The sequence below is a fragment of the Gracilinanus agilis genome, chromosome 3 (genome assembly GCF_016433145.1).
Source record: "Gracilinanus agilis isolate LMUSP501 chromosome 3, AgileGrace, whole genome shotgun sequence".
Taxonomy (NCBI): domain Eukaryota; kingdom Metazoa; phylum Chordata; class Mammalia; order Didelphimorphia; family Didelphidae; genus Gracilinanus; species Gracilinanus agilis.
The window spans coordinates 525,978,656-525,992,552 of record NC_058132.1 but is presented as its reverse complement, the minus strand read 5'-3'; the positions used below and the strand labels follow the sequence as shown (position 1 = coordinate 525,992,552).

At 37.2% G+C, this 13,897-nt stretch overlaps 1 protein-coding gene across 1 annotated transcript in view; it reads right to left on the bottom strand.

Moving 5' to 3' along the window:
- DOCK9 (dedicator of cytokinesis 9) overlaps nt 1-13,897 on the bottom strand; it is a 356,201-nt gene that overhangs the window by 158,373 nt on the left and 183,931 nt on the right. The gene's annotated exons all lie outside the window — the stretch shown is intronic.

Sequence of the window (13,897 nt, the reverse complement as noted above, 5' to 3'; positions counted from 1 at the left end):
TCAGTGTTGACTGATACATTATGACACAATCGAGCATAATAGACTCCTCTACTAGCAGCAATGCAATGATCCAGGACAATTCTGAGGGACTTATAAGAAAGAACACTTCCCACACCCAGAGAAAGAACTGTGGGAGCAGAAACACAGAGGAAAAACAACTGCTTGATCACATGGTTCGATGGGGATATGATTGGGGATGTAGACTCTAAACCAGTGATTCCCAAAGTGGGTGCTACCGCCCCCTGGTGGGTGCTGCAGCAATCCAGGAGAACGGTGATGGCCACAGGTGCATTTATCTTTCCTATTAATTGCTATTAAAATTTTAAAAATTAATTTCCAAGGGCACTAAGTATTATTTTTTTTCCGGAAATGGGGCGGTAGGCCAAAAAATTTTGGGAACTACTGCTCTAAACCATCACTCCATTGCAAATAGTAATAATATGGAAATAGGTTTTGAACAATGATACATGTAAAACCCAGTGGAATTGCTCATTGGATATTGGAGGGGGGAGGGAAGAGGGAAGGGAAAGAACATGAATCATAGAACCACGGAAAAATACTCTAAATTAATTAATTAATTAGCTGGTTGATTAGTTAGTTGATTAAGTAAATTCTTGAGAAAAGAAAAATTTAAAGACTCCTCAGTGTTAAACAGGATCAAAGAATCTTATAAGTTTTAAATCAGGCTAGGAGCTCATTGCTATTTAATCTAATACCCCATTTTACAGACAAAGGAAGAGAGACTAATTGCAGGGAATCATCATGAGTACAATACATTTTGTATTGTGTAGAACACAGGAACAGTATACACTTTCCTGTGTGTAATACAGGAAAATGCATTCTGCTAGTACAGTTATTAATTGTCCATGTGTCACACTTCACGGACCCACGTAGAGAGGAGAGGCTCCCTGAAAGAGAGCTCCATGAACCCCCATGATGGTTGTTAGACATGTTTAAACTATCTAACATATTGACCTTCCATAGCTAATCAGAGATAGCCAGAATATCAGCTCCCCCCTGGTCCCTATCTCTGCCAATATAGACTCAAGAAACATGAACTCTTTGTAGTATGTGTTGCCTAAACAAAATATTAAGAAACTGAATCATGACATACTTGAAAGCCAAATAAAACTGATTTTTGGTTACCCACTTTCTTGCATATTACCTTCACCTCATTTCTCCGTTGATAGAGAACAGGAAATACAATGTGTTGTAGGGGGAAGATCTCTAGAGTCAGAAAAAGTAGATTGAAACTTGGCTTTTCCACTTAATATGAACTTGGATAAGACAAATTAATCTCCCTAGAGCTTAGTTTTTCAATCTACAAAATAAGAAAATTGGGCCAGATGACCACAGAGTTTCCTTCTGGGTCCCATAAAATTTATGATCTTCTGATTTCTCTTGAATTCAATTTTCTCATCTGTAAATTGAGGGCATTAGACTAGGCAGCCTGTATGGTTCCTTTCAGTTCTAATTTACTATGATTTATGTCTTTATCTTGTTACTCTGAATCACCATAATTATAACTCGTTTATTAGCCCTTTAAGGTTTACAAAGTACTTTCCTTACAATACAATAATGCAAAGATTGTTATTTTTACCTTTCAAATGAACTGACAACATGTAAAACCTATCAAATTGCTTAGCCTCTCAGGGAAATGGGAAGGGAAGGAAGGGAGAGAATTTGGAATTCAAATGTGAGAATATGAGTGTTAAAAATTGTTCCTACATTTAAATTTGGAAAATATAAAATATTAAGTGGGGAAAAAAAGGTTTGCTGACAGTCACACGATTATTAAATGCTAGTGTCTGAGCTAGAGTTCTTTCTTTTTAGCTTGTATCTGGGTCCTCATCACTTAGGACAGTACCGGGAATATAGTAAATGTTTAATAAATTTCTGTTGCCAACCTGCCAGCCCAATTCCTAATTCAACTCTCTATTCACTACATTAAACTGTCTCTGATTCAGATTCATCTCAATTGGAAGGGAGATGCTAAAGAAACTTTCTCTACTTCAGGAAATGATGAAATCTTAAGCATCAGCATCTACCACCACGTATTCCCTTCCTATCTGATTCAGAACATCCAAGATTGCATAAACTAATTATATTTTTGTACCATCTGTTCAATGTCATGGGACCAGAAGAAGGATTCAGAGGCCTATTCTTTCCCCAAAAAAGAGCCCTTCAAGGAAACCAGGTGTCAAGTTTTCCTTAGTTAATTTTCTCAGTGATCTTATAATCTCCTGGCCTTTCCAGGTGATACTTTTCTAATAGGTTTTAGAGGAAAATAAGTCAAAGATGGGAAGTAGATGCTGTTAATCCTCCCTGAGAGAAAGTACAATCACTTCAAAAAACAAAGCACTCTTAAATATTAAATATTAAAGGGAACCTTTGGTTCAAACAGGTAAGCCGTTATGTCATCTTGATTGGAAGTGACACGTTGACTTTTTTTTTTTTTAACCCTTGTACTTCGGTGTATTGTCTCATAGGTGGAAGAGTGGTAAGGGTGGGCAATGGGGGTCAAGTGACTTGCCCAGGGTCACACAGCTGGGAAGTGGCTGAGGCCGGGTTTGAACCTAGGACCTCCCATCTCTAGGCCTGACTCTCACTCCACTGAGCTACCCAGCTGCCCCTACGTTGACTTTTTATAAAGAGTTCTTAAGTAGGTTTTTTGTCTGCTGGTTAGAGAGGAAAAAGCCCTATCTTCCTACTCAACAGAATTTTTTTTAATGAAGTAGATTTTAAATAATCATTTTCATCCATTTAAAGTAGATACATTTCTTGAGTGCAAAATTTTTCATCTTTGTGTACTATTCTCTAAAACTGCTAGGTGTTGAATATATCTTGAATACACTGATATACACTAAATTGAATTTTTAAACTCTATAATCTTAGAGTCTAAGATAAAGTGGCTAGAGATAAAAGCTCCAGAAATAACTCAAATCAATAGACATTTACTAAATACCTATCCTATGCCCATCACTTTGCTAGGTGGTAAAGATACAAAGGACAAAAAGGGGGAAAGCCCCTTCCCTTAAAGTGCAACATTGCAGCCAACGAAGACAAAAATGGTCAGATATAGGTGATGCGGTGATAGAGGACTGAGTTTAGAATCAGGAAGACTCATCCTCATGAGTTCAAATCTGGCCTCAGACACTCAGACCTTGAAAGTCACATAATCCTGTTAGTCTCAGTTTCCTTATCTATCAAATGATCTGGAGAAAGAAAGGGCAAACCACTCCAGCATCTTTGCCAAGAAAACCCCAAATAATGTCACAGAGTCAGACATGGCTAAAAAAAAAAGGACTGAACACCAAAAGGATAAATGTATATTCAAATGATTTGCAAGGTGGTTTTGATGAGCAAGCATGACGAGATGGAAGCACTAAGAAAGGTCTCATGTACTGAGTTGTGTTTTTAAGGAAACTAGAGATGCTAAAAGCTAGAGGTGAGAAGAAAGTTCATTCTCAACATGGCGGGCAGTCAATGAATGCATAAACATTAGATGGAGTGCCATGTATAAAGAAGAAGGCCAGTTTGACTAGACCATGGTTTGCAATGGAGAAAAACAAGGTACAATAAAAGTAAAAAACAAGTTGTGGTATATTGTTGTAATGGAATACTACCGTGCCATCAATAATGACCAACAAAATCATTTCAGAAAAACTTGGAAACATCTATATGAACTGATGCAAAGTGAAATGAGCAGAACCAGAAGAACATGGTACATAGTAAGAGCAAAAAAGTACGATGAACAACTGTGAATGGCTTGACTATTGGCAGCAATGCAAGGATCCAGGATAATTCCAAGGGACTACGATGAAAAATGCCATCCATTACCATAGAAGGAACAGTCAGAGTATGAATGCAAATCAAGCCACACCGTTTCTCACCTTATTTCTTTCATGAGTTTTTTTCTTACAGGTGTGATGTGTTTTCTTTCACAACAAGAGGTCTATGGAAATTCGTATTGCAAGACAATATTGAACTAATATATCAGATTATTTACCATCTGTTTAACTCCTCTACCACAAGGCTCCAGTTTTATCAGGAAAGGATGCAGTTCTAGGTTACATGTGTGTAACTGGAAATCTTGTACCTTTGAACTACATTACCCAGGAGCCCACTGACTTCCTGTCGTTGTGTGCTGACGTAGACAGGAGATAAATTGGGGGATGCTGGGTGCTGAGGCCTCTTCTCTTCCTGTGAGGGTAACTGTGAACATGGGACATTTTGAGCAGGTAGATTAGCTTGAGCACATGGTTTTATTTTGTTATCTTATTAATCCTTTACTTCTAGTGATTATTAATAAATCCTCTAAAAATACAATATTTTAAGTTACTGTATATTCATTTTAATTTTTACAGATGTGACCACAAATACCCTTAGGATTGAGACAGGAAGCATTTTTATAATAACTGTCTCTAGGAGTGGTGTTCTGGAGTCTTACAATGACAGTGCATTCTAAAAGTTGAATTTAGGAATCACTGAGGTAGGAGTAGGTAGGTGGCTCAGTGAAGTACAGAGTACCTGGGTTCAAATATGCCCTCAGATACTTCCTAACTATGTGACTCTGGGCAAGTCACTTAAACCCAATTGTGTAGCCCTTATAGCTCTTCTGCCTTAGCACTGACATCAATTCTAAGAGAAAAGGTAAGGATATTTTTTACCAAAAGAAAAAAAAAAAAAACAAAAAGAAATCACTGAGCTACAGTTTACTCCAGAATACTAGGTTTTTAAAAAATAATTTGAACAACAAATCCATTTCAGAGATAGAAATTCTCTCAGAAGTACCATCTAATAAATCCAAAATATCTATGGACCATAAAAACTACCTCAAAAAATGTGCCAGAAAAAAAGTTCTATATTTGTCTATAAAGGAGATATGTCTACATATACTCAAAGACTTCCTGGCACCTTAAAGGTGGCCACAGAGATTAATAATAAAAACTCATATTTATAGTGTTTTTCAAAATAACAATTTTTTTCTTACCCTGTCAGACAGGCATATAAGTAGATATAACTAAATTATCTGAAACTACTTATGACTTGGATAAATCAAAAGTCTTATCTGTGCCCATTCAAATGGTATCAAAACCTAGTTTTCTCCCAATTCCAAATCCTGTATTCTTTTCAGATTCATCTGAAATATTGTAGGTACCATGATTTCAATTCTCTGTTGGTTTGGACTTTTTAAAAATTTTCTTCTAAAAGTTGGCATTTCATTGATAGTCAACTATGCATTAGTTCATATTATTCTTTCTGTGGTTGGCAAATGAGTGATTTTATACCCTTAGAGATACAGAATGAGACAAGCATCCTTAGATCTGGCCAAAGTAAGGATCCATTCTGATGGATTGTACATTATTTATTGAGCAGCTAGGTGGCTGGTAAAGCGCCATGCCTGGAGTCAGAAAGACTCCTCCTCCCTGAGTTTAAATCTGGCCTTAGACACTTAGTAGCTATGTGGACCTCTGTTTAGCTCAACTTCCTCAACAGTTAAATAGGGATAATAAAAAGGCAACTATCTCAGAAGGTGATTTGCGAGAATCAAATGCAATAGTATTTGTAGAAAGCATTGGGCACATAGTAGATGCTACATAAATGCGTATCTCCTTTTTGTTTCTTGATTGTATTTTCCTTGGTTTCTTAGCAAAATAATCTGTGTAACCTTCTACTTAACTCTTGGGGTGTCCAAGATAAAAACGTACATCTCCATGCTTAGCCAAGATAGATTGGGAAAGCAGAGATTTCCTAGTGGCCAGATGTGGGAGTGGTACCATAAGACCGGACCAACTCTGGATCCCAGTGTGAGAACGGGCAGTGAGTGGAAATAAAGACGAGATAGCCAGAGGAAAGTCACAGACTCTTCCTTTCCAGGGGATCTCCATTCACAAAGCCAACAAGACCAACTTCTATCAGGGTACAGTAATACCCAATGGGTGAAGTTTTTCTTTACTAAAATTAATTCCACTTTTATACCCCATTTTTGGACACACAGATATCAATGATTCCATTCTCTGGACTCATCCTGTGGCAAGTCACACAGTCCTAAATGTCTCGAGTGTCTATACAGCCATGTCCCTGTAATATCTTCTTGGAGGAAAAAAAATGTGTCTGTACCTTGTGATGAGTGCAATATTAAACATTAGTATTGGATAACTCCTGGGGACTTTGTCCTACCGTATTGAACAGAGTAGTCATGGGATCATCCCAGGAATCTGGCAGGCTCATTCGTTTCATAATATATGGTTTGCTTGTGAAATGATCAGACCCTAGCCAGACTAGAAACAAACATTCACAAAGGGCGTTCCCCACATCTCTAAGTAAAGCTGATATTTTGGCAGGCTCAATCTAGACTGCTCTAACAATTGCTGAGAATTCCATTTTTTTTAAGGGAAGCAGTTTCCTGAACATTTAGGAGAAAGTTAATTTGGTTGTTTTAAAAAATGAACCAAGATATAATTAAAGAAAGGACTAAGAAAGGGTGTGATACAAAGAAAGAATTTCATTTTTGTTTCTAAAGAAAGGGATTAAAATTTTTCTCAAAAGGCTAACAAAATTACTAAAGGTAAATTGATTCAGGGGGGAAATTTCATATTGTTCAGTTCAAAGGATTATCAGTTTAGAGATGGAAGGAACTTCAGAGGCTATCTAACTCATTCATTTTTACAAATAAGGAATTTCAGGCCCAGGGTGTTAACATCAGAGGCAGGATTTGAACCTAGGGCCTCTGACTAGTTAGTCGGGACTCTTTCCCATGTGCCATGATGTGTTGAACCCAGATGCATATATTACAGACAGAAGTAGAGAATGAAATAGAGAAATGAGTCCTTTTCTTCTGCTTTAAGCATATTGTTAGGTTCCAAGGGGAAAATGAGTATCTCTGATCTCTATCATACTATCTCCTGAGTGCTGAATCCATTTTCTCCCTCATTTTTCACAGCAATTGATTAGATAAAGAATAAATTTTCATTACCCTTATATCTAAGGATATGTCATAAAGATGAGTGATTTACAAAATGACCAAGATGGAGGGCACCTGATGCCTCCAAGGTATCTCCTAGAATATCTGGTACAACATTCCAAACAAGTGGTCATTCAGACTCCTAACAAGAGATGATCCAATTTCCATTTGAAAACCTCCAGAGAAAATTATGATTATAGCAACTAATATTTATAGAGTGCCTTCTGTCTGAAAAGTGCTTCACAGGAATAATTCACTTTTGATCATTACAAAAACTATGTGAGTAAAAGATGGAGATGGGGAGCTCCTTCCATCCCATTCTATTTCTGGACAGTATCACTTATTAGGAACTTTTCCCCCTAAAAACTAAAAGTTGCCTCTGACTCAGGGTCCTAGTTAGCACTAGAAAGGACCTAGGCTTTCACTTCAACATGCCCACATTGATTCTAGTCCTGCCCTCTGGGGCCAACCAAAACATTTTATGCTTTTCAACCACAAAGTTTCATAAAGCAAAAAAGAAAATTTCAATGCCTCCTTTACACCTGCTGTCATGAACATGGGGAGGAGATTAAGGACATATCTTTCATCTCTTTTTTTTTCCTCCCCTTCTAACATGGAGTCAGAAAGAGCCACGTTCAAAGATAACCTTGGACATTTACCAACTAAGTGACCCTGGGCAAATCACTCAACCTCTGGATCCTTCAGTTTCCTCATCTGTAAAAAGGGGATAATAATAGCATCTACTTCCCAGGGTTGTTGTAGGAATAAAATATAATATTTGCAAAATATTTTGCAAACCTTAGTTCTCTTCTAAGAAATGACTAATATGGAAAAATGTTTTGCATTATTGCCCTTGTAAAATCTACATCAGCCTGCTCATTGACTTGGTTGGGGAAGGAGAATGAAGGGGGTTGAATTTGGATCAAACTTTTAAAAAAGGTTAAATTTTTTTTCATGTAATTGAGGAAAAAAGAAAATATTTAAAAAATCAATGCTAAAGAAATACAAACCCAAGAGAAAAGAAAAAATAAAAAGGTATACCGGAGTAATAAAAAAAATTTTTTTGCCAACCTTAAGGTGTTAATAAATTATTATTAATATTCCAGGACAAAGAGTGTCAATCCATTCCCATATAGTCAAAATCCCTGTAATTGTTTGGACCAAAGAGCTCCCCTTTGGTTAATACTCCCTTGTATATTGTTTCCCCCGGCTCAAATGTAAGTTCCTTGAGAACAGGGGCTGTTTTTCTAATTGTATGCCCATTCCTTGGTATCCAGTAAGTAGCTAATGGATGCCTTTTTATTCATTCTTTCATCTCTATTTGTCTACACATGGTAGTTTTGTCTCTAAAAGGTCATTTCCATGTGTTCTGTGTGAACATGGGATACAAAGCACCATTTTATATATAAAGAGCTAAAAAATGTACAAAGCACTTTTATAGGCATTATTGCCTGACTGGAGCCTCCAAACAACCCTACAAGAAAGTTGGTCTGAATTTCCTCCTCATTCTCTCTTTTACACTAAAGAAGCTTGGGCTCAGAGTTTAGTGCCTTGTCCAAGGTTACAAAGCTAATACAGAGCATCGATGCTAGTTAGTGGCCAGCTGGCACGTTGGATAGAGTATCAAGTCTGGAGACAGGAAGAACTCATCTCCCTGAGTTCAAATCTGGCCTCGGAAACTTCCTAGCTGTATGACCACAGGCAAGCCATTAACCCTGTGTGCCTCAGTTTCCTCGTCTGTCAAATGAGCAGGAGAAGAAAATGGGGAAGGAAATAGCAATTCATTCCCATATCTTTGCTAAGAAAATCCAAAATGGGGTCATGAAGAGTCCAAAGGACATCTAGGTGGCTCAGAGCACTGGTCTTTTGAGTCATAAAGACCTGAGTTCAAATGTGGCCCCATATACTTCCTATCCACATGGCCTTGAGTAAGTCACTTAACCCTGTTTGCCTCAATTTCCTCATCTGTAAAAAATGAGTTAGTGGTGGAAATGGCAAACCACTATAGACCTTTGCTAAGAAAACCCCAAATGGAGTGATGAAGAGTCAAACAGGACTGCACAACAATAAGAATGCAATGGTGGTAGTCAGTGATAGAGCTAATACTCCTTCACTCAGTCCTTCTAACTTCTAGGCCAGTCTTTCTTCCATCACAATTACTGCTTCTGTCAAATGGTTCTCACATTCAACAAATTATAAAGGCTCACTTTACCTCCAAGACCAAGTTTAAAAGTCTCTGGCTTCTAGATAAAATCTCTCCTAAGCTGGCCTGTTCCTGCCCCTTCCATTCACTTCCATGGAGTCTTTGAACCAATTCCCACTGGCCTCCTTGCTGTTTCTCAAACTGGAGCCCCCTTTCCCAACTCTGAGCATTTTCTCTAGCTGTGCCCCACACCTGGAATCCTCTCCTCCTTCATCTCTGCTTCCTGGCTTCCCTGACTTTCTCTAAGTCCCCCCAAAAATCCTGCCTTCTACTCCTATTCCTGTAATGCTAGTAATTTCTCTAGTAATTTATTTCTTCTTTACATTATATGTCTGTGTGTGTGTGTGTGTGTGTGTATCTCTTATTTGTATTCAATTCTTAGCAGGTTGTCTCCCCCATGAGATTATGAGCTCTGTGAGGGCAGGAATTATTTTTGTCTTCTTTTAATTTCTCAGTACTAAGTAGATGATAGATGCTTAATAAATAAGTGTGGACTTGACATGCATTTTTAATAATTAAATTTGTAATAATTCATACAACAACAAAGACCTAATCAGTACCATTATTTTCACATAATGGACAGTTGGCCATTTATTATTCTCTTCCCTCCACCCCTCTCTATAAGAGAGGGTACAAGAATGATTGGCAGAAAACTCACCCGCCCATAACCCTCTGAGTCTAGGGCATGAGGAAAGAACGTAGGGATTTCTTCCGAAAAGATGTACATGGGGCACAAAAAAAAACTTCCAGAAAATAGTGGCAAAGAGGAAGACCAGCTGTTGGCAGTGGGTTGAGGCAACAGCTGCCATGATACCTACTAGGAGAGCCTGAGGCCAGCCAAGAACTACAAGAAATTTCTAGAAAACATGGTTGCAATGGGAAATAGGCAAAATGGCTAAGAGCCAGGATATGTTGGCAGCAGATGCTATGGCAGAGGGAATGTTGGCCCCAAGGGTTTGGGGAGAAAAAGTGGGGGTGTTTCAGCTACTACTGTACTGGTCCCAGAACCCCCAAAGCAGAGCCCTATGACTACTAGGGCTTTTCTTTAAGATGATAGTAGTCTTTTTCAGGAGACCAAAACTAAATAGTTCTAGAGATTTAGGGGCAAATAAATAATACTCACCAGGAAATGGGGATTAATTAGTTGTTTTCTTGCTAAGGAGACCTAAGTTAGTCTCCTTATTTGTTCTTTGTATGGCTTAAAATAAAATTGCTTTAAATCCAAAGCCATGGCAGCCTCATTTTCTTGCACAAAGGAAAAAGAGTACCCTAGGAAAGCGCTAAAAACAAACTAGCTTATAATATGCCTTTAGAGACACCAGAAGAAAGGGAAAATGTGAGCCACAGAAATCACAGAAAGTAATCATTACTGAAAGGATTAACAGTCTGTGGAAGTACAAAGAATCAGTAACAGTCTACAACAGAGATGCCAAACTACTAGTCAGCAGAGACAAAATCCCTAAGCATGGCTTCGATCAGATTAAAATGTAATTAATGGGGTAGCTAGGTGGTTCAATGGATTGAGAGCCAGGCCTGGAGTCAGGAGATCCTGGATTCAAATCTGGGCTCAGACACTTCCTAGTTGTGTGAACTTGGGCAAGTCATTTAACCCCAATTGCCTGGCCATTACCACTGTTCTGGCTTGGAAATATAAGTATTGATTCTAAAACAGAAGGGAAAGGTTTTTTAATGTAATTAAGAAACAAATAAAAACAGAATAAAACATAAGGAATATTAATATGTGGTTTCTAAGTCAACAAGTGGTCTGTAGGGATCCAATTCCATTTAAATCTGACATCATTAGTTTGCAGCTCACATCGACATTCTAATGCATCAGTGAATTTCTTTGTACATCCCACCTAAGGAAGATACACTTCCTCAAATATTCTATATTGAGAATTCTTCCTAACCTTTGTCTTTGTCTCTCAGCACCACTTTAGGCTGTTCAAAGCTACTTTAAAACATTATAGATGGCATCCAAAAATCTTATCTCCAACATATCAAATGGAACACAGATGCATGGCTCCTTCTCACTCATTTCCTTGTGGAGTTCAAGGACCACAACTTATGAGTTGTCTCTTCAAAGATTCATATATTCAACAATATTACTTGGACGAGTGCCCAAGCAATATATCTAGATTTAATCAGGGAACTATCATAATATTTTTATAATTATTTTTCCAAGCAGATTAGCATTAATTTTTAAAAATATTGTGGGCACTACTAGGTTTGTACCCCCAAAGAAATAAAAAAAATGGGGATGGACCTATTTGTATAGAAATATTTATGGCTATGCTTTTTGTGGTGGGCAAAAATTGGAAAACAAAGGAAGGGGTGTCCCTCAATTGGGGAATGGCTGAACAAATTATGGTATATGATGGTGATGGAATGTTATTGTGTATGATGAACTGCTTGATTTCTAAAAGAACTGGAAAGACTCCCATGAACTGATGCAGAGTAAAATGAGCAGAACCAGGAGAACATTATACACAGTAACTAAAACATTGTGGGACAATCAATGTAACAGACTTTGCTACTAATAGCAATGCAGTGTTCCAGGACAATTCTGCAGGACTTATGAGAAAAAATGCTATCCACATCCAAAGAAAGAACTGTGGGAGCAGAAATGCATGTGATTTATGTGATTTGGGGTTTTGGTTTTAAAAGATTATCACAAAAATAAATAATATGTTGGGGGCAGCTGGGTAGCTCAGTGGATTGAGAACCAGGCCTAGAGACAGGAGGTCCTAGGTTCAAATCTGACCTCAGACACTTCCCAGCTGTGTGACCCTGGGCAAGTCACTTGACCCCCATTGCCTACCCTTACCACTCTTCTGCCTTGGAGCTAATACACAGTATTGACTCCAAGATGGAAGGTAAGGGTTTAAATAAACAAACAAACAAACAAACAAACAAACAAAAACAAATAAATAAGAACAAATGAACAAACAAATAAATAAATGATTAAATAAATAAATAAATAAATAAATAAATAAATAAAGATAATATGGAAATGGGTTTTGAGTGATAATATATATCCAATGGGACTGGATTCATCAGCAGTGGAAGGGAGAGGGAAAAGGGGAGGAAGACAACAAGAATCATGTAACTATGGGAAAAAACTGATTTTTTTTTAATTAAAAAAAGAGAATTGTGTACATAGGAATGATGAAAATAAGGCTATTTTGCACGACTATCAGAAGAACCCATTATATACACACACACAAAAATTCAGAATTCCTGCTTTAAATTTATGATCTCTATGATATTCATATGGGTAATGGTCAAAAATACAAATGAAGATGTTCCTCAAGAGATGTCTGTTTAGGGCAGCTAGGTGGCTCAGTGGATTGCAAGCCTAGCTGCTAGGTTCAAATCTGGCCTCAGACACTCTAGCTCTGTGACCCTCTTCTGTCTTAAAACTAATAAATAAGATAATGGTTAAAAGAAGTTGTTGTTTGGTCTTTTTTCAGCTGACCCCATTTGAGATTTTCTTGGGGAAAAAACTGAAATAGTTTGCCTTTTCCTTCCCCAGCTCACTTTACAGATGAGGAAACTAGGGCAAATAGGGTTAAGTGACTGCCCTGAGTCATACAAATAGTGTCAGAGGCCAGATCTGAAATCATGGCAAGTCTTTCTGATTCCAAGCCCTGCACTCTATCCATTTATCCACTTCACCCACTAGCTGCCCCAGAAGTAGTCATTCACAATTCATTTTAGACATTGGGAGAAAAAGGAAGGGTGCTGAACACTACTTACATTGTCAGACTTTTTCGATATAGTAATTAACTTGCCTGAATTGTTTATTCTTCCTCCTTTTAAATTCATTTTAAGGAATTATTCTCTGAAAGAGGATTCATTGAGAAGTATCAGCATTTATTAAAAAAAAGATATTAATAAAAATTGCCTTAAAAATAAAAATAACCATTCATCTACTCACTCAACATAAGAAATAACTCTTACTTGTCATTTAAGGAGGAATACTTTTCAAAATAGATCTAAAGCTGAAATGACTCCTTGATGTCATAAAATCAAATTCTCTCATTTTACAGCAAAGGAAGAAGTTCAAATAAGTTAAGGGAGTTGTCCAGGGTCACTCAGGTTAGTAAGGGTCAGAATAAGGATTTGAAGTAAGTTCTGTGGAATCCAAGCTCAGGGCTCTTTCTACAACCCCATGCTTCTTCTATTTCTACTGAATATAACAATCTGTTGATCTTCATTAGGGAGTATAAGTGGCTTTGGAGAAGTCTGACGTAGCTGGGAAATTTTTCTCAATTATGTAGTTGCTTTATACATATCTTTTATTTCATTTCATCAATGAGTTATTTTTAAAAAGTGGTTCCTTCTTTACTGTTTTGTTTCCAAATCAGAATACCATTTTCTAGAAAAACTTATCATCTAAAATAAAGTTATATCAACAATCTCTTCAGCAAGTTAATAGTGAATAGAACACACTGGATTCCTAGTCATGAGTTCAAATTTAAATTCTGCAACTTTCTACTTAGATGACTTTGAGCAGAAGCCATTAATTTTTTTTCTCTGAATCTCAAAATATGGGGTTTAAACTAAATTATTTCTAAGAGTTTCAGTTCTTAATCCTAAAAACCTAAAATGATTTATAGCAAATTTTAACTTAGAAAATTTTTCCTTAAAATTTTGGGTCATGTCTGATCTTAAAAAAAGACTAATATCCCAGAGACCAAAATGGTTATCTGTTCTAGAGTTTT